Genomic DNA, 22,958 nt, shown 5'->3' on the forward strand with positions numbered 1-22,958 from the left:
TTATTTTAATACCTAAACAACAGGTAGGCTGTCAGCGGCATGTTACGCCGCTCTTCAGCCATAGTGTTGACAAGAACAGAACACAGAATGGAGAATCAGTATGAACAAGGTGACGTGCAAAAAAGAGTGGTCACAGATGCACAAAAAACACGGAGCCGTTCACACTCGACGAAAACGACACTGAAAACACATTGACACGGCGCACAGAACACTGGTGAATCCGACAGCACAAGTGAATGGAGAAGTGTGACGGCGGACACTAAAAAACACAAACCGACGTCACACACAAGAGACACAGATGGCGATGGTCTCCGGCGCGCGAATGTTCACTGAGCGTGTGCGAATCCGGGGAGCTGCCAAGAGAGGAGGAGGGGAGGGAGAGGGAGAGGGGAGAGCAGAGATGCCACGGGCAGGGGAGATAGGGGGAGGGAGAAAGGGGGAGGGGAAGCCCGGGGGAAGAGGGGTGGAGGGAGGGGACGGGGGAAAAGGAAAGAGAAGGGAAGAGAAGAGAAGGGAGGGAGGGTGCCGAAAGGAAAGGACACCAGAAGTGGGGGGTGGGGCAGGGTCAAAGTTGGTAGGAGGGGTATATGGATGGGAGGAGGACATCATCAGGGAGGGGGAGCTGACGGAAGCCACCGAGGGAGAGGGTAAGGAGGGTGGAGGGATGGAGACCGGGTGGGACGTGGGAATACAGGGGGGGGCAGTGCGCGCGGGTGGGAGAGGATCGGGGAGACTAGTGGGTGAGGAGGATCGAGTTTACGGGAGGTGTACAGGATCCGTATCCTTTCAAGGAAAAGGAAGAGGTGGGGGAAGGGGATGAGATCGTACAGGATCCACGTGGGAGAGGGGAGACGGATGCGATAGGCGAGGTGGAGAGCATGGCGTTCAAGGATTTGGAGGGATTTATAAAAGGTAGGGGGAGCGGAGATCCAAGCCGGATGGGCATAACAAAGGATAGGGCGAATGAAGGATTTATAGGTGTGGAGGATGGTGGAGGGGTCCAGACCCCACGTACGACCGGAGATGAGCTTGAGGAGACTGAGTCGGGAGCGTGCCTTGGCTTGGATTGTCCGGAGGTGGGGAGTCCAGGAGAGGCGACGGTCGAGGTTGATGCCAAGGTACTTAAGGGTGGGGGTGAGGGCGATAGAACGGCCATAGATGGTGATATAGAAATCAAGGAGGCGGAAGGAAGGGGTGGTTTGGCCTACAATGATCGCCTGGGTTTTGGAGGGATTGACCTTGAGCAACCACTGGTTGCACCAAGCGGTGAACCGGTCAAGATGGGATTGGAGAAGGTGTTGGGAGCGCTGTAGGGTGGGGGCAAGGGCAAGGAAGGCGGTGTCATCGGCAAACTGGATAAGGTGGACGGGGGGTGACGGCGGCGGCATGTCCGCCGTGTACAAAAGGTACAGAAGGGGGGAGAGAACGGAGCCTTGGGGCACACTGGCGGAGGGGAAAAAGGTGTAGGAATCTGTGTTAGGGATGGTGACATAGGAAGGACGGCGGGAGAGAAAGGAGCCGATCAGACGGACGTAGTTAATGGGAAGGGCGAAGGTTTGGAGCTTGAAGAGGAGACCGGAATGCCAGATGCGGTCATAAGCACGTTCGAGGTCCAGGGAGAGGAAGATTGCGGAGCGACGGGAATTAAGCTGTTCGGAAAGGAGATGAGTGAGGTGAAGGAGAAGGTCGTCGGAAGAGAAGGACGGCCGAAAGCCACACTGGGTAATGGGAAGGAGGCGGTGCTGGCGGAGATGCTGGTGGATGCGTCGGATGAGGATGGATTCCAGGACCTTGCTGAAGACCGAGGTAAGGCTGATGGGACGGTAGGAGGAGAGGGCGGACGGTGGTTTGCCAGGTTTAAGGAACATGAGGATACGGGAGGTTTTCCACAGGTCGGGGTAGTAACCGGTGGACAGGACCACATTGTAGAGCCTGGCCAGGGTGGAGAGGAAAGAGACAGGAGCTTCATGAAGGTGACGGTAGGTGACACGATCGTGACCAGGAGTGGTGTTGCGTTTTGTGCGGAGTGTATCAAAGAGATCCTGTGTAGTGATAGGGGCATTGAGTTCCGTGTGTGCAATGTTGTCCAAGTACTGGAAACCAGGAGCGAGGGGAGGGACAGAGGTGTCAGTTCGATCGCGGATATCCGGGAAGAGGGAGTAATCGAACTGGGGATCATCGGGGATGGAAAATACATCGGAGAGGTAGGAGGCAAAGTGATTGGCCTTACTAAGGGTGTCAGGGAAAGGGTGATCATCATGGAGAAGAGGATAATAGGGGGAGGGTTTAGTTCCGGTAAGGCGACGGAAGGCCGACCAGAACTTGGACGAGTTGATTGGTAGGGTAGCATTTAAACGGGTGAATGTCTGTCGCCAGTCCCGGCGTTTCTTAGCCGCGAGCAAATTACGAATGTGTCGCTGGAGTTGCCGGTGGGAAGACGTCCTCCGTTCCGTAATATATAGCGTGTAGAGAGTAATCCACGCATGCGTCAGAATCATATGGAGAGACGAACCACACCGCTCGCCAGCAGCGCCCTCGCTGGTGGAACTGCAGAACTCAGCTGTCTTCAGCGTTGTCAATTGCCGCGGCACTCGGAGTACTCTGGCGTCTTCGTCTGGAGCAGATCTTAGAGATGACGGGGTTTCACGCATTATCTAGCTGGTAGCCATTGTCACGGTTGATAAGATTGCAAACTGATGTTAATAACACAGTAGCTCTATCAAATACAGTCTACTGACGGGACTCGGCATGCGTGTATTACTTCTCGGTTTTCAGTTACTCTGGTAATATTTTCCACAGAGATTAATTCTTTGATACAGTTATTCAGAATTTTAACAGGAAATTGTTAATAGTAAGTTAAAACCGTTAAATTCATTCAATGTACATTAAGGATACACAACACGGTTGCGCAGTGGTACAGCTCTGGACACGTTTGGAGAAGACAGCGGTTCTAAGCCCCGTCCGGCCATTCTGATTTAAATTTTCCATGAATTCTTTAAATCACTAAAGGCAAATGCCAGAATGGACGCTACCAAACGTACACGGTCGATTTCGTTGCACACCATCCAACAGCTTATCCTCTGTCTCTAACCACATCATCGTCGACAGGACGTTAAACTCTACTTGTCCTGTCTTTCTTCACCTAAAAGATCAATATAACCTTTTCGCCAATTCACATTTTATTTTCTGATAAAGCAGACACAACAAAGAAGCAACAGATTAACTCCTGTAAATACTCAGTGATGAATGTAGCAAAATATGACATTTTATTCTTATTGTAGCACTTAAGCTCTCAGTGTGCAGCGGAAGATGAAATCTTCAGGCAAATTAACTATGTGCACCAGTTTGATATTCAAACTGAACATTATGGGTTAGGTGCTAAATAGACGAGTTTAACACCAATTCCACAACTGAGTTATCATCTTTCAGGAAATGCGAATTAAAAGTTATCTGGACTAATGCTACATTCGTTCAATTTGTTCAATCGCATGTAATGCCGCACACAGCATTGCTGAGGTTCTTGTGAGATTGGATCCACATATAACTATTATGCACTTACTCTTCGTAATATGCTATTATTACTAGAGTGGTACACATACACAGGGCGGTCTTGAATAACTAGACAAACGCTGTGAGTTCATTCCATGTACATATTGGGATTTTTACGAACTACCGGATGATCAAAAAGTCAGTACAAACTTGAAAACTCAATAAACCACGGAATAATGTAGACAGAGAGGTAAAAATTGATACACTTGGTGATGATCGTATGCTCAGCCGCCAGTTTCGCCATGCTTGGCCTTCCATGTCCCCAGACCTCAGTCCGTGCGATTATTGGCTTTGGGGTTACCTGAAGTCGCAAGTGTATCGTGATCGACCGACATCTCTAGGGATGCTGAAAGACAACATCCGACGCCAATGCCTCACCATACCTCCAGACACGCTTTACAGTGCTGTTCACAACATTATTCTTCGACTACAGCTATTGCTGAGGAATGATGGTGGACATATTGAGCAGTTCCTGTAAAGAACATCATCTTTGCTTTGTCTTACTTTGTTATCCTAATTATTGCTATTCTGATCAGATGAAGCGCCATCTGTCCGACATTTTTTGAACTTTGTATTTTTTTGGTTCTAATAAAACCCCATGTCATTCCAAGCATGTGTGTCAATGTGTACCTCTCTATCTACATTATTCCGTGATTTATTCAGTTTTCAAATTTGTACTGACTTTTTGATCACCCGGTATATGGTACAGTATCTCTTAAGGGTGGTAGCCACCCTTGACAGTCGACACCGCAAATGGTTTCAACTGACAGCGTGTGCAAAATAGACTGTGTAGTATATAACCTATATTGGGCATTGAACATGACACGTAAGTGTTCACCGATGCTAACGCAATGTAAGAGTACCAGGCAAACAGCGTATTCGACAATATAACATTATCGACGCACAGATGCGCGTGCAATTATCTCCCCAAGCAATCGACCTAGAAGAGAAGTGCCCCACGAGTGTACGCAGGTTCATAAAACTGGTCTTTCTACCAGCACAGAGGTTGTCCGTTAAAACCATTTAATTGGTCGATGACCCAGGGTGCCTACTGCCACTACGAGTAGTTAGACCACATAGTTCGTTTACTGACTTTTCCTGACAGATATGAATATCGTTTAGGACCGAGTCTCAAACCCAGAAGCTTCCCTTACGTGGACAAATCGCCTATCGGCTGAGTTTTCCATGTACGTGTCATGGCTCAGCTTCATTTCTGCCAGCACTACTGTCCCAATATTCCAGATTCTGCAGAAGTCCTCCTTATGTCCAGCGGAACTAGCGCTCCTGATGTAAAGGCTATTGCTATAATGATGAATAATTACGCTGCACACTGAGAGCTTAACTGCTACAATGAGAGTAAAATGTCATATTCTGCTACATTCATCACTGAGCATTTACTGGAGTTAATCTGTTGCTTCTATGTTGTTTCTGCAAGGAGAGCATTCGGAAGTGCTTTTGAGCTGAAACTTTTCAGATCGAGTGTGCAACATGGTCAGAGAGTACACAACTCACAAAAAAACGTTTCATAAATGCAATCTTCATTCAATTAAAAACGTAAGATTATTACAAGTGCAGTAACCTCTAATAAGAAATATTCACAACTAAATATATTTACTTTAAAATTCCACTGAATGGCTAATATATCTATGCATGAGGCTGGTGGCAGATTAGTTTTAAATTTATGTTAATCATGTATCTCAAAAGGGTCTATGATCGAAATGCTACAAATGTTTGCTAACGTCAGACAACACCGAAAAGTTCTTAATAAGTAAGATCCTTTATGTTTTCGATGAAGTCCATTTAAAGGACCTACGAGAACAACTTTAAGGCTGAAGAATACATCAGGCAACAAAGAAAACAAATCTTAAAACACTAATCCAGTAATTGAAATTACAAATTTTCAATAAGAGAAAGCAACAGTTTTGGTCTGATCGGAAGGAGCAACGGCCCGGATTATTATTCTAACAATCGTTTAAAATTTCAGTACCTTTCAGTTAGACGTCGTTTAGAGAGAACAATTTTTAATCACTGTCCACTGGCCAAATTGTTATACGACCACACATGACATGACATATAATATACTCAGAACTGTTAAAACTGCAATCTTATACTCTAAGGCTGCTTTACCTACATACAAGACAATATATGTGACCAACTGGTCAAGGCGAGACTTCACGCAATTCTGAAAAATTTGATAAAATGAACTTGAAATTTCTGCCCTGGCCAGAAATTTTAATACAGTAAACTGTTCAGGTGAGTTGACAGTTTAATTACTATGCCACAAATATTATCACTATTGTTTTACGCTAAAGTAATCTTATTGGTCATAGTGTGTAGGCTTTCACGGCCGGCGTCTACAGTAATTAAAACTTCCGGGCTAAGAGGCCGTGGTCCAATAGTAGAAATACTTCTCTCTGACGTTTCGTTGCCAGCTGCGGGCAACATCATCTGAGGTGAGTCTACGACTGGCTGCTAGGCCGTGGAGGTCCTGTTTATATAGAGCGCGTAGAGGGCGCCACCACTCGTCACGTGTTGTCAAATCTTATTAGATTTGTAAAGTTTGACATACGACAGCAGCGCCAAGGCCAACGAACAATCACGCAACAATTTTAACATACCTTCGAACATGGACCAATTACGTGCTAATACGAGCCTTATTTGTTGTGCTCAGTACATGACGCTGATTTTCAACGACTCATTAGGTTCCATCAAACAACATAATTACTAAACCAGCTGGGTCTGAAACACATATTCTTGTAGCCAAATCGCATGATACACGACAAGTAATTTAAAAAAAAAATTTCTTCAACAAATGACAGAGAGGTGAACCAGAATACAAATAAGATACAACTGAACACCAACGAGACTAACTATGCTTACAGTTAGTCTACCAAAAATAATATTGAAAATAAATTATAAAATATCGGCGCTTATCGCCAGTACAGAACATGGGCAAGATGAGACAGAACGGGCGTGCAACAGTCACTCTTTAACGGACAACATCTACAAACCTTCAACCCCATGGAAGCTGAAAGGCGAAGCTGATACTAAGAAATTGCTGAGCATAACAGACCATTCTGCAATTAAGCCATTCTAGTGTCGGCTTTCTTGAGAACCCTGCCTAGCACCATATTAAGGAAACGTTCGCAGCTCGTGGCCTAGGGGCTAGCGTTGCTGCCTCTGGATCACAGGGCCCCGGGAATTTGGAAATTTGTGGTAAATTCCTATGGGACAAAACTGCTGAGGTCATCGGTCCCTAGTCTTACTCACTACTTAATCTAACTTAAACTAACTTACCCTAAGGACAACAAGCACAATTATGCCCGAGGGAGGAGTCGAACTCCCGACGGGGCGGGGTCCCGGGCTCGATTCCCGGCCGTGTTGGGGACTTTCTCTGCCCGGGGACTGGGTGTTTGTGTTGTCCCCATTATTTGTGAGAGTGACTAGATTGTATTGTGAAAAAAAATGGACTGTGTAAAAATGGGGACCTTGTACGGGCGCTGATGACCGCGCAGTTGAGCGCCCAACAGACTAAACATCATCATATTACGCAACAGAGACAAGAAGGCAGATTGGGCGAGTGGCAACATACACTTCCCCTTCCGTCAATGCCACAGCCCGCTGCCGGTTCAACAAGCAGCGTACAGCCCAGATGGAAGAGAGGCAGGAAGGAAATAATGAATTCTAGCCCCACTGGACATTGCAGCAATGTAACAACGAGAAGCCAAAATTTGTGCCGGCACAGACTCGAACCTAGAACGGTTGCCTTAACCGCATCGGCCATCCAGACACGCTTTCCGTTACACCCAAACTCGCAACTTCGAGCGAACCCCGTCCATTAATCCCATACCCGCAGATTTCTCCTCCTCCGTAGGAATTTGGACGCTGGTTGTGCGTCCGACCCGAAACTTTTTCATCAAACAGCCTTCAAGGCCGTGGAATTATGCATCGACATGTCCGACGGAACAGACACCACTCATATCTTTATCTCTCTGTAGTGCCTAAGCTATCCCTTAAACAGCGGTTGCTCAGCAGCCCTTGAATACAGCACGCAGTAAACACGTTTTGGTGTTATTACTGTGCAACAGAGTCATTACATCTGATGGGGCCAGTTTTCATAATAGGCTTCAATCATGTTAGTAAGTGCAAAGATTAAACTATAGTGCAAAAGCATTTCACAAACCTACTAAACCACGAGCAGTGTATGCGCTGCTCGTACCCAGAATTGTGAATACAGTCTGCAGTAACAACACAAGCAAGTGACATTTTCGCACAGCCTAAGACTGTGTGCTGGGCTGGGACGCGAATCTGGAACATATGCCTTTCACGGGCAAGTGCTCTACCGACTGAGCTATTCAAGCACGACTCACTGCCCGCCCTCATAGCCGTAGAACAGTAAAGAGCGTTTACTACATGCTGCATCCATAGACAATAACGGAGGAACGCATCTTCATACGTTTACAGCAATCTGTAGGTCGTTCTTAATAGCAAAGAGCTTGCACTAGAAGAGATGTGTTTCAAATTTCGAAGATGATGAAGTGCTCATAGCTCTTAAGGTACGCATTTTAGAACCCATATTTTCTCGACAGTTTCTCTTGTTATGGTCCACAATACCACCCCTCTGAACATAGGAAACTATTTTTAGCACCCTGTATTCGTATACCATAAACTGTGGAAGAAAGTAGAAAACAAAGTTTGATGTTACTTGTAAATGATAAAAGGTCGTATCTGAGGCTGATTGCTGATCAGAAACCAGAACACAATGTAATCAATTTTTTATTTAATTTCATACATTCTTTATGCCAAAGATATGCAGAAGCGTTAGGTTCAACTTCTTGTCGTCCAATGAGATATTGAATAAAAAGTAAAACAGAATATTGGAATTCTCTTGAAAAATAAGTTTAACCTGCTATATGTAATGGATTATAGATGTACTATATGCAATAAAGTTTTAGGTTTTGGTTGTATCTGAATAAACTCTTCAACTTGCAACACCTACAATTCCTATTATTCAGTTGCAAAAATCTGTCTCACCAAAAAATAATTTATTTCCTTAAATAGTCCCTGTTATATATTTTTTAAATTTTTTGTAAATATTGATTAGAGTGACTAACTGCAATAGTTGGCAGTTTGAGCCTAGAATGACTTTGCACCCTCTCTGGCCTAGATAGATCCATTGATTAAGTTGTGAAGGGTGTCACAGATACGTTGTATCCTCTCCTGAAAGAAGCTGGGCCACAACAACCCTTAATATACTGGACACTGCGACTATGTCGGAGCTGACATCCGAGCTGGTTCCATACTTACTCTACTGAGGACAGACCTGGGAACACAGCTGGCCACGGGGGTGCCTCAACATCACACAGACAGTTTTTAGAGGCATGCGACGTGCGCCAAATAGCATTGTCCTCTTCAAACATGGCATCACGAGACCGTCACATGAGAGCTAACACACGAAGATGGTCCACAATATGGCGACCCTGCCTTTAAGTGGTCAGACGTGGTTGAAAGGAACCTTGACGACGAATACAGCTGCCCTTAAATTCCAATCCACTGCAACATCTGTACATTGTCACGTCCGAATGTCCCACTCAGATGAAAACTCACTCAAGAAAGTCATTTCCAAAATGTGTTAGGTGCTGATAACGCTGTCTCACATGAGTGTGTGGCACCTTTGTTTTCTTCAGCGTCAAGTCAACTTCTCACACAGTTCGCGCCCATTAAACACACTACCAGGCGTTATAACAGCACTAAATACGAGGGTTGGAACTTAAATAGTGGCAACTATTTATTCACAACCGATACAGAAGAGATACACGTTTGCACCTGTTAGTCCTTCAAAGTAGTCAACAGCGTTGTGTAGAACCCGTTGCCAGCGATGTGGAAGGCGTAGTATACCGTTAGCAGAGCCTGTTCTGTTGATGGTGCGAATGGAGCAGTCTACTGCCTGTCGAATCTCTGGAACAGTTCTGAAGCGAATGCCACAAAGTGATTCCTTCATCTTCGGAATCAAATCAAAGTCACAAGGACTCAAGTCATATTACTGTTTGTTTTTGGAGCATCACCTGCGACCAGCCTTGCGAAAGAAGCGGCGATACTTTCTGCGCAACCCACCCATAATTTTGCACGAAATGCGCGGGCGCATACAGCGCAAGCTGTGGCTGCTCTGTTCGGTCGATGGGACTGGTAAGTACTGTACCATCCACCTTACTCCCTGGACTTAAGTCTTCGTGACTTTGATTTGATTCCGAAGATGAAGGAGCGACTTTGTGGAATTCGTTTCAGAACTGTCCCAGAGATTCGACAGGCAGTAGACCGCTCCATTCGCACCATCAACATAACAAGCTCTGCTAACTGTATACTACGCCTTCCACATCGCTGGCAACGGGTTCTACACAACGCTGGTGGCCACTTTGAAGGGTAGTAACAGGTGCAAACTTGTAACTCTTTCGTATTGATTGTGAATAAATAGTTGTCACGATTTAAGTTCCAACCCTCGTATGAACAACACTAATGCGCTCTACACGTAGAACTGCAGCTCCAACCGATTATATAGCCGTTGACGGTGTATACGTGTAGGAGGTTATATTGACATCCGACCATATCTTCCGTGTGCTTCACTTTTTTTGTTGCACAGTATACAACAGGAGTGAAACAGTGAACGACGGTCATGAGTTGCGGCTTTGTATTTCGGTCTTCAAGAGTACTTATTCGCGATAAGCATGGTTCTTGATACAATTCCAGTTCTGGCACACAGTTTTCACCTACAAAAAATTCCAAAATCGTACACTCCGCTATAGGGTGGGAAATTAATTCCTGTTTTTTTACCATATTTTCCAGAGGGAAACATTTCACTACGGTTTTACCTTTGCTTCAAGACTAACTTGTATCTACAAAGGCGAGTGACAAAAAGACGCGAAGTAGTAAGAGCGAAGTGCCACTTGGTGTGTCTGCTGTCGGTGTTTGTTTACGCCCGTCTTGCGGTTTCAGACTGTGCGTTATAGAAAAGTTGTGGCTCTTCCACTGTAAGCATTTGTGTAAATGTAGAAGAATTTCTACACTGGGAAGTAGAATGAGAAACTGAAACGTCTCAGATAAGTGCCATACACGTTATAAGCACAAATATTTGTCTGCGAGTATGTTTGTTACTCCTCCACGATAAAACGGCTCGACGGATTTGGAAGAAATTTGAAATTTAATTGCCATATACCCCGAATCAACACACAGGTTACTTTTAAAAATGTGTAGTACAAGATATTTATCTTCTGGCCAGAAGATGATGAGAATGACAGTCGTCGAAACGTCGCGGATTTTCGACGCAGCTACCCGGATGGAAGTCCGAGATGATTTCATCTGCAGAAATTTCTTATTTGCGTTCTTCGTTGAGTTGGTATGTTTGTTACTCCTTGACGATAAAGTGGCGGGACGGATTTGGATGATATTTGGAATGGAGATAACCCTATACCATGAATTGAGGCATAGGCTAACTGCTATTCTGAAAAAAATCGCTGTTCCTGTGGGACGGTCAACATGACAACTATTACCGTGGAATGGGTAACGTGACTAAAAAGTCATTCATGAAAGTTAAGGATCAAATGAATGCATTGATTTTGATGTGGAGATCAGTTTTTAAATGTTTTGACAAATGAATTACAAACGTACATAAATCTAGGACAGCAGAAATATTCCTGTAGGATAAAAACATAACTAAACTTCGCAACAATGTAATGTATGGGCATGAAAATATTTCACAACATGTAGAAAGTTTTGCAAGTGTATTATATTATAGGTATCAATATAAATAAGAGTCAAGGACAATAGTTAAAAGTAGTAGGTTTTCATCTGGGTACGGACAGCTCTACGTTGTCACTTCGCTTGTATCGAGAGACAGAAATCTCTACATAAACGCAGAGGACAAGAAGTCTCGTAATGTTGTTCACAGAGACGTACTAGAGTAGATTTCTGGCTCGCCATACAGACCAAGAGCTAATTAAGATCTTCTCTGTGCTAGACAAGTCGCAAACAGTCTAGACTAGTCACTTCCGTGTCGTGCTGTCCAGGCGGGCGCTGTCATTGGTGGTCCTATGCTTCCATTCGTTTGTTTGATATGTATCAGATTCCTCTCGACTGACTGTCGCGACTGTCACACATTTATCTTCCCTTAATTATTTGGTGGCACCTTGAGATAAAGCTTTACGCTTTGAAATGTAATATTCAAGATCATTTTCGTATTCAAGCAGTCCAGTATCAAAAGCCACGCTAATTACATTTTCAAATGAAAATGTCATAATCTGTCTTTCACCCCACACATTGCAACATAGGCGTATAGTTTGGCGCAGAAAATTGATTGTAAATGGTTCAAATGGCTCTGAGCACTATGGGACTTAACATCTGAGGTCATCAGTCCCCTAGAACTGCCCGAGGCAGGATTCGAACCTGCTACCGTAGCGGTCGCGCGGTTCCAGACTGAAGGGCCTAGAACCGCTCGGCCACACCGTCCGGCCAAAATTGATTGTAAATCACTGAAGTCTGATGATAAAATAACGATTGTGTTTCTTCACTTGCGGTTTGGCCCATTGTAGTCGTACAAAATCAGCAATCCTTCTGATACAGAGTTTATATTGCCGAAAGAGAGATACATCAAGCAGTTGGCATATTTTGTTGTTTTCGATGAACGTATCTTCAGCATACCAGCTTTGTTTGGAAAACGTATTTCTAGAATGGTACCATCTGTATGTCCTGACCAGTAGTCACACAACAGTAGACTCTTTTTGCTTGACAAGTATTCGCCAAAGACTGAAGTTAGAAAACGTTTCAGGTGTTCTTCATTCATTTTTCTATTTCTGCTTGCCTCCAGATGAATGTTTAGTGGGCAAGTTGTTTAAAATTTCTTTAAAATATGTAGGCCGAAAGTTCCTTGTGACTTTTTAAAACAGATGTAAAACTTGTTTGCTAGTCTGCCTGTCATTGATAAATCCACACCAGTGTTGTAGTTGTGGGCAGAGGTACGGACAGACTGCAACACACTAGCTGTTGTTTTCTCTCCTTTGTGCAACTGTTTTGATGATAAGACATTTAATAAAATTATAAACAGCCGACCAGTTGCAATGGATAAAGAAATCTTTACCTAGGTTTCAACAAATTTAAATTTGTCTTCTTCAGAAGGTGGCAATTTTATTACGTGGAACCGTTGCTGTTGTGCAGCTATGTTTAAAATACTGATAAGACATTTCATATTGGAACTGACTCTGGTCTCATTTCCAAACATTTCCTTTCTCCATACCCTGGCTTGTCATAAGCTTGGTCACTTCCTCCACAAAGTGCTGTGTCTTCTAACGTATACCGTAATCGTCTTCCATATCCTTACGTGCAACAAATGTAGCAATATGCCTGGATGAAATGCCATATTCAGCCTTAACATTGTCGATTAAAGAAATCGAAACTCTGAAATTGTCCACGCTAAGCATTTCAGACCCTTCTAGCACCCACATTTGCAGATACCAATAGTGAATCGTAGGTACATACTACCTTGCTCTATTAAATTGCAATATTACATGCTCTTTTATGCTTTGTAATTGCAACAGTCTGTTTCCACTGATTCGAGCTCCCGCTAGCCATTTGTTAAACACATAATTTAGAATTAATCTGCAATTTGATTCACTTTGAATCCATTTGTAGCACCTCATTAGTTTGCTATAGAAATCGAAGTCACGATTGTAACAGTCTTCGTAAATGCACTCTAGTACGCTGCCATCAATACATTCTAATAAACTGGGCCTCGACTGTGTGGGTGGACATAGTTCGTATTCACTTTGACTGGATTGTTCCTGTTGTTCTGGAGATGAACGTTGTGTACTGTTTGAACAGTCACCTTCACGTTTAGATTCTTCCTGTCCTTAAAAGTCAGTATACCCATCCAGCGTAACATCATATATTTATGAATAATTAAGTTATATAATACATCAGTGAAATCTCTGTCCTTGATCTCGATTTCATTTCTGTGATCAGCACGTCGCAATTTTGTCCCTAATATATGGACCACACTCGTAGGATTTACTCTTTTCGTGATAACACTGTACACAGTTCACACAGTAACCCGCATGCGAACACTCCGAGAGAGACATTCATACTGGAGCTATATCAATTCACGCAACTCGAGCTACATCATGCCAGAGTTAGCAAATAAGTGCGGAGTTATAAGTGGTAAGTACACAGACCTCTGTTGTTTTTATGATTGAGGGTTAGTGTAATCATGGTTTCGTGCGGTTCCGAACGTCCGAGGTCAAAGATGTCCTTTGTAAAGAAGAACCTGTTTTCAATTTGCGTTTTCTGTTCATACTTTATAGCCAGAAAATTATTACAAACTGGCGTGTCTAATGATTAAAGACACTGTGTAAGTATACATAGCGCACAAACAATATTTAACACTTAGTGAAACACATCTTTCTGAGCATATTCCGTGAAAGACAATATTGCGAGCCGTCTGGGATGAGCAGCCGACGTGAGAAACTCTTTCGCTAAACTCCAGAAATTTCAGAAAAGCTGTTATCGTAACGAGAGTTGACCCTCTTATATCTTTCTTTAATTAAAACCTGAGGTCTCTACGTCCCACGCAGCGCGAGCAAAATTAAAACCAAGAGGACAAGCCACGCGTAAAAGTGCATAGCTCCATTGCACAGTTGAAAGTATGCCGTCTTCTTAATCATGCAACTTCTGGCTCCGTCGTAGCGTACATAATGAGTAGTTGTTCTAACTTCGTACAGTAATGCGTCAGCAAGCACAGGAAATTTTTCTAGGCAGACTGAAAAATGTCCTTGTTAAATCTCTTTGTAAGAAAGGTGACACGAAATATCTAAATAATTAACGACCGATTTCATTACTGACATTTTTCTGAAATATTAAAGAATGTTATGAACACAATATTAGAGTCACTCATAAATATAAAAAGTTTTTTTTATAACGTTATAATTTGCATTCCAGAAGGACTGCTCTACTGAGAATTCCACTTATTCGTTTACCTACCAAATATTACAAGCATTATTAATAATTTATTGCCAGCTGTATTTCAATTGTCGAATGCGTCTCACTGTTTGTATCGTGACACTTTCTTAGCAAAGTTTAAATTTTATAGAATCGATGGTTACACAAACAACTGGTTTGAAAAATCTCAAAATGGGGATCTGCATTAACTCAAAAAAAAAGGTCAGTATATTCATAAATGTATTTGATTTCGATTTGCAATTTCGATGAATTTACTGAACAGCAAAATTTTTGGCACTGACGGAGGAAAGGTACATGCTTTGAGGGGTGACACTATTAGTGACTCGAAACAAAAAATTCATAATGACGTATGCCCTATTCCGAATGGTTTCCGAGATAGAACACATTTTATATCAGTTTTGTAAGTTTTTCTTGAATAACTCGAAAAGTGCACCCTCCAGCGAAAACGTGTCAAAGTACAAAACTAACCTATATCAAATTTGCTACAAGAAAAGGTCCTACTCATTTTTTTTCTCTAGAACTAGTGGTTTGTGCGAAGAGAGTGAGAGAATGTTGAAAATCTTGCTCGACGCGCATGCGCTGTAGCTTACGTAGTTTTTGCAGGCCAATTTGAGGTAGTTTCCCGACCAGATAGACCACAACTGTCCCATATCATATTGTCCGTCGCAGCTTGCTACCTCAGTATGCTACCTCAAATTGGCTATTCAAGAAAAATGCACAAAAGTGATATTAAATGTGTTCTATCTCGGAAGACGGCCGATGTGGCCGAGCGGTTCTAGGCGCTTTAGTCTGGAACCGAGCGACCGCTACGGTCGCAGGTTCGAATTCTGCCTCGGGCTTGGATGTGTGTGATATCCTTTAGTTAGGTTTAAGTAGTTCTAAGTTCTAGGGGACTGATGACCTCAGATGTTAAGTCCCATAGTGCTCAGAGCCATTTGAACCATTCTATCTCGGAAACCATTCGGAATAGGGGGTACGTGCATATGAAGTCAACTTCAAATTTGTTAAGATGTCCGTTCACAACAGTACATTCAGGCAGTAGCATTCCGTATCTCCAAACAATCTGACCGTATTAGTCCCGATTCAGAATACAGGGTGTATGAAAAAGAGTCATCCGATTTGGCATGTCTATGTTTCTGACACTAATAAACATATACAATGAATTTTATTTTTTGATTAACGGGAAACTCAAAAAGTTTTTTTCATACCTTTTCACAGGTTTTGAATATATCCCCCTTGAGATGCACGGCATATTTCAATGCGTTATTCAAATTGTTCCCACACTAGCGAGCATGTCTTGAGATACAGTTTCCACTGGCGCGCGGAGTGTCCGCGTGGTTTGAGGCGCCATGTCACGGATTGCGCGGCCCCTCCCGCCTGTGGTTCGAGTCCTCCCTCGGGCATGGGTGTGTGTGTGTGTTGTTCTTAGCATAGTTTAGATTCGTTTAAACAGTGTGTAAGCCAAGGGACCGATGACCTCAGCAGTTTGGTCCCTTAGGAATTCACACACATCTGAACATTTTTGAACAGCTTCCACAGCTGCTGTTATGCGATGCCTCGGTTCATTCATTGTCATTGGTAACGGAGGCACGTAAACACAGTCTTTTATAAACCCGTACTGGCCTGGGAGGCCAGTAATATAAGGCTAAATCCTTTGGTCCAGTGCGATCGTTCAATTTCGGCGATTTGCCTTTACACAAACGACCTGTTTCTCTGAACAGTTCATGCCATCGTCTAATGCTCTGTTTTGTAGGAGAATCCACACCATACCTAGTACGAAAGTCATGCTGAACAGTTATTATTTACCCGCACTGAGCAAAACGTGGAACACAAAAGGCCTTCTGTTGCGACATCATTTTTACTCGAACTGTTGTGGGTGCATATTGCTGCTACCTAGGGGGAACCATAAAAATCTCGATAGCTTGCTCTTTCCAACAATATATTGTTCACGCACATGTCTCAAATAACATAACAGCTACGATTTTTTTTTTAAATCAGGTGATTCTTTTTGATACGCCCTGTAGTTCCCTCCCTCTTAATATAAACAAATTAGCAAGAGTCAGTTTTCTCGATTTGCAAGAGAGCGCAACGCTCTGTTGCAGTAGTATGTGGTATGTTATTCTGGTTGTGCGCTGTGACATGTTTTTACATTTTCAACAGAATTTGAAAATTCTTTATTTAAATGGGTGTGTCTGTACTTAAATTGCAGGATGACTGAGAGGATGGAACTTGTACGTTATTTGATTCTGAAACAGCTGAGTAAAACTGAACGTACTGAGCCTACTTTCTCTTTACTTCTTCTTATCATGTTAACACTGACAAACAATATTCTAGCGCAACGCAATCTGACTGCTCAAAAAAATTACAGCCTGACTTCAAATAAGTAATTCAGAAGAATGGCCCTGACAAAAAATAAATCTTAACTATAACCTATACATTTCATTAAACACTTACCTCACTGGTCCCGGCGGATGTTCGAGTCCTCTCTCGGGCATGTGTGTGTGTGTTTGTCCTTAGGATAATTTAGTTCAAGTAGTGTGTAAGCTTAGGGACTGATGGCCTTAGCAGTTAAGTCCCATAAGATTTCTGACACATTTGAACATTTTTTTGAACTTACCTCACAAAAATCTTCATTACGTGAACTACTGCAATACAGCGAGCGTCAATACTGCCAGCTAAATAAAAGATTCTAACTACTAAAGCCACTAACTACTAATAGGCATGTGGTTAGCAAAGGAAAGATTTTGTTGCAAACCAAATAATGTATTTTTTACCTTAATAAAGTGACATACAGTTCAAATACGAATACAAATCGTCATTGACATCCAGAACAAAGATATATAATCATGAATAATTTTCAATCTCCAAGTCGAATACTTCCAGATCGTTAGCCTACGCTAACACTTCAGACCTCTACCCTCCATCAATGCTAACTTCTCACATTTACCATCCGTCACTGTTGGCTGTTCACCTCCAACTGCCCAACAGTACTTCCATCACTGCTGGCGACTAACTTCCAACTGCCCAACGCTACTGGTGATTAACTTCCAACAACGAGTCCAACCAGCCACGGAGTCTCTTACAAAGAAAGCGCAGTCAGAGATGCAATGCAAAGCGCTACACAGCGCTGCCAACACAGAAGCAGCCCACTTACAAATTCATAATTTCTCTGTTCGCAGAATGAAACACGAAATTAAATGTTGTGCAAAACTGGTCACAGGAAAGGGGATAGGATACAGGGACAAATCTGTTGATCTTGCTGGCCACCGATGTAATTCAAAATCACGAAAACAGTGCATACAGATGCATGTCACTTGTGACATGCCTGTTGAAAGTGACAGCACGATACTGTCCTATCAGAGGTAACGCATATGGGCGTAAGATGGCCGTGACGTAGCACTGCGCCGACAGAGGTCCCTCAGTCACCACCAGCCTGACCCGGTGACTCCAGACACCGACGGCAGGAGTAACACCGCTGTGCCTCGCGAAAATGTTGGAAAAATGGGACACCGCTGTAGGTCGTCGCCATACTCACCTTCTACGGTCGTCCGGGGTAGCGCAGATCTGCTATTCATTGCTGAACACCGTGTGACGCCATTCGTCAGCAGCCAGTACTCCATAATCGCGGCACATTCCATACGCAGTAGTTCTAGTATTAAGGGCAGCCTGCTGATTTGGGGCGCTGATTCCCAAATCCCGCCGATGCTAGTCTCCGGCCAATGTTGCGCGACCACACGGGATGCTGAGGGAGTTTATTTCTTGCTCTAAGACGGCAGGAGCAGATGTAAAGATCTTACGATATACTTGGTGCACAATATGACTATTGTCCTCTGGTGTGATCAGACGTCGACGACTGAAAGCCTGACGATTAGTGTGTCTTCCCACTAGACCCCGTGGGATGCAACATCGGGCAACTGTCACATCTGAACGCCGCAACCAGTCTGTGCAGTGTTGTCTGAACAAGACAGCCAGGGCAAAAACACCACGGGCGCCAAAGTGGGAGATGATGCCAGCGCCATGGACACTCGGCACTTGTGGGGGTTCCACCAGCGCCACAGGCGGCGCTGAGGATGAAGATATCGACTTCGCCTCGTCCAATTGCCGACCGAGCACAATCCGCCAATGACCAGACGACAACGGACAGAACCCTACTCGGAAGACAGAACAGCAGCTCTCGCCCACTTTGTTACAGATCATCGTCCAGGGGTTTCTTAGACAGGGAACGTCATTTAGTTAACTCTTAGAGGTGAACAGACAGCTGTAAATTGCATTGTCTATGTACTGTGAAGTTTACATACGATTATTTGCACTTAGTCATTGAGAGCATTTTATGTCTTACACTACTGGCATTTAAAATTGCTACACCAAGACGAAGTGCAGATGATAAACCGGTATTCATTGGACAAATATATTATACTAGAACTGACATGTGATTACATTTTCACGCAGTTTGGGTGCATAGATCCTGAGAAATCAGTACCCAGAAAAACCACCTCTGGGCGTAATAACGGCCTTGATACGCCTGGGCATTGAGTCAAACACAGTTTGGATGTCTTGTACAGGTACAGCTGCCCATGCAGCTTCAACACGATAACACAGTTCATCAAGAGTAGTGACTGGCGTAATGTGACGAGCCAGTTGCTCAGCCACCATTGACCAGACGTTTTCAATTGGTGAGAGATCTGGAGAATGTGCTGGCCAGGGCAGCTGTCGAACATTTTCTGTATCCAGAAAGGCCGTCAATGTGAACAAGAGGTGACCGAGACGTGCAACCAGTGGCACCCTATACCGTGACGCCGGGTTATACGCCAGTATGGCGATGACGAATATACGTTACCAATGTGCGCTCACCGCGATGTCGCCAAAGACGGATGCGACCATCATGATGCTGTAAACAGAACCTGTATTCATCCGAAAAAATGACGTTTTGACATTCGTGCACCCACGTTCGTCGTTGAGTACACCATCGCAGGCGCTCCTGTGTGTGATGCAGCGTCAAGGGTAACCGCAGCCATGGTCTCCGAGCTCTTAGTCCATGCTGCTGCAAACGTCGTCGAACTGTTCGTGCAGATCGTTGCTGTCTTGCAAACGTCCCCATTTACTGTGTCAGGGATCGAGACGTGGCCGCACTATCCGTTACAGCCATGCGGATAAGATGCCTGTCATCTCGACTGCTAGCGATACGAGGCCGATGGGATCCAGCACGGCGTTCCGTATTACCCTCCTGAACGCACCGATTCCATATTCTGTTAACAGTCGTTGGATCTCAGCCAACGCGAGCAGCAATGTTGCGACACGATAAACCACAATCACGATAGGCTACAATGCGACATTTATCAAAGTCGGAAACGTGATGGTACGCATTTCTCCTCCTTACACGAGGCACCACAACAACGTTTCACCAGGCAACGCCGGTCAACTGCTGTTTGTGTATGAGAAATAGGTTGGAAACTTTCCTCATGTCAGCACGTTTTAGGTGTCGCCACCGGCGCGAACCTTATGTGAATGTTCTGAAAAGCTAATCATTTGCATATCACAGCATCTTTTTCCTGTCGGTTAAATTTCGCGTCTGTAGCACGTCATCTTCGTGGTGTAGCAATTTTAATGGCCACTTGTGTATATTACAACCAGTGTTGCAGACTTCATTATTCAAGAAGTCAAAAAGGTAAGTAAAACTTTTTAATTCATTTGTGTGACTTTGTTTCTATTTTGTTCGAGTGTTGTAGAACCTTCGTTCTCCTATCCTGTTACCTGCCCCTGGAGCATAGCTGTGTAAGTGGTAGAAATTTTCTTAGCGGTGTAATGCCAGAAGCCGTTTCACAAACTCACAAACTCGGCCTAGCGTAACAACAGTGGCACCTCGGCTTCCGCAGCGGTAGCGACTAGGCCTTTACAAAACTGGCGACGAGGGTTTACAAAAATCTGGATACTGCAGGATTCTATCAGTTGGTTGATGCATCAAACAATGAGGTCAGTGTCAAAATCTGTCAGGAGATGGCAACAATGTCTCACGCAAGTACACGTCATCTTCAAGTCCTTCACAGTGACGCCTGTTATATATTCCAACAGTTCTGATAACAATATTCAATATCAACAGCACTAATGTACTCTGGTTGCCGTTCTAGCTTGTCACAGAGAATTGTAGTTGTAATCATTTACGTTCCCGCCGATGGTTCTTACATCCATTTAATTGAATTGACATCCGACCATTTTTGGTTCACTTTTTTTGTCGGGTGGTGCACTTCACTCTGGAACCACGCGGCTGCTACGGTCGCAGGTTCGAATCCTGCTCGGGCATTTATGTGTTTGGCGTCCTTAGGTTAGTTAGGTTTACTTAGTTCCAAGTCTATGGGACTGATGACCTCAGATGTTAAGTCCCATAGTGCTTAGTGCCATTTGAGCCATACTGGTGGTGCGTAGTGAAAGCTTTTATATACCATGGCAGTTTCAGTGTGCAGTCAGAGTACCAGTTCTTCATAAAGTGTGGCACTGTACGGCTCCCAGTTGATACTCCGCAAATTTGTGTAGAAATGTACACTGAGAGCCAAAGAAACTGGCACTCCTGCCTAATATGTGTAGTGCCCCCGCGAGCACGTAGAAGTGCCGCAACACGACGCGGCATGGACTCGAGTAATGTCTGAAATAGTGCCGGAGGGAACTGACACCATGAATCTTGCAAGGCTGTCCATAAATCCGTAAGAGTACGTGGGGGTGGACATCTATGATGAACAGCACGTTGCAAGGCATCCCAGATATGCTCAATAACGTTCATGTCCAGCAGAAGTATTTAAATCATAACAGTGTTCCTTGATCCACTCTGTAGCAATTCTGGACGTGTGGCGTGTCGCATTGTCCTGCTGGTATTGCCCAAGTCCGTCGGAATGCACAGTAGACATGAAAGGATGTAGGTGATCAGACAGGATGCTTACGTACGTGTCACCTGTCAGAGTGGTATCTAGAGATATCAGGGGTCCCATATCACTTCAACTGCGCACGCCCCACATCATTACAGAACCTCCACCACCTTGAACAGTTCCCTGTCAGCAGGGTCCATGGATACATGAGTCTGTCTCGATACCCGTATACGTCCATCCTCTCAATAAAATACGAAACGAGACTCGTCCGTCCGACCAGGCAACATGTTTCCAGTCATCAAGAGTCCAATGTCGGTGTTGACATAAAGCTTTGTGTCGGGTAGTCATCAAGGGTACACGAGTGGGCCTTCGGCTCGGAAAGCCCATATCGATGATGTTTCGTTGAATGGTTCGCACGCTGACACTTGTTGGTGGCCCAGCACTGGAATCTGCAGCAATTTGCAGAAGGATTGTACTTCTCTCACGTTGAACGAATCTTTTTCAGTCGTCTTTGGTCCCGTTCTTGCAGGATCTTTTTCCGGCCGCAGCAATGTCGGATATTTATGTTTTACTGGATTCCTGATATTCACGGTACACTCGTGAAATGATCGTACGGAAATATTCCCACTTCATCGCTACCTCGGAGATGCTGTGTCCTATATTTTGTGCGCCGACTATAACAGCACGTTACGACTCACTTAAATATTGATAACCTACCATTGTAGCAGCAGTAACCGATCTAACAAGTGCGCCAGACACTTGTTGTCTTATTTAGGCGTTATCGACTGCAGCGCAGTACTCTGCCTGTTTACATATCTCTGTATTTGAATAGCCATACCTATACCAGTTTCTTTGGCGCTTCAGTGTAGTTGTGTAAAAGCTTCCAAGAACCATGAGAAAAATCAGCTCTCTTTATTACGGATTTCAACTTCCGCAATACATTCTACCCACTGATCTGCAGCCGGCCGCGGTGGTCTAGCGGTTCTAGGCGCTCAGACCGGAACCGCGCGACTGCTACGGTCGCAGGTTCGAATCCTGCCGCGGGCATGGATTTTTGTGATGTCCTTAGGTTAGTTAGGTTTAAGTAGTTCTAAGTTCTAGGGGACTGATGACCACAGATGTTGAGTCCCATAGTGCTCAGAGCCATTTGAACCATTTTTGAACTGATCTGCATTGGGTTTTCTCCGCTCACGCTTATGAAACGTATAGCAGCTACTTTTTATCAAATCTACTAAACTAGATGCCAACAAAATTTTAACATAAAAGAAGCCCTAATCACAGCCTTGAAATTGCCATCCATCGAAACTTCGTTAGTTCAAAAATGGTTCAAATGGCTCTGAGCACTATTGGACTTAACTTCTGAGGTCATCAGTTGGTTGGTTGGTTGTTTGGGGAAGGAGACCAGACAGCGTGGTCATCGGTCTCATCGGTTTAGGGAAGGAAGTCGGCCGTGCCCTTTCAGAGGAACCATCCCGGCATTTGCCTGGAGTGATTTAGGAAAATCACGGAAAACCTAAACTAGGATGGCCGGACGCGGGATTGAACCGTCGTCCT

The sequence above is a fragment of the Schistocerca serialis genome, chromosome 5 (genome assembly GCF_023864345.2).
Source record: "Schistocerca serialis cubense isolate TAMUIC-IGC-003099 chromosome 5, iqSchSeri2.2, whole genome shotgun sequence".
In the NCBI taxonomy this organism is placed as follows: Eukaryota; Metazoa; Arthropoda; class Insecta; order Orthoptera; family Acrididae; genus Schistocerca; species Schistocerca serialis.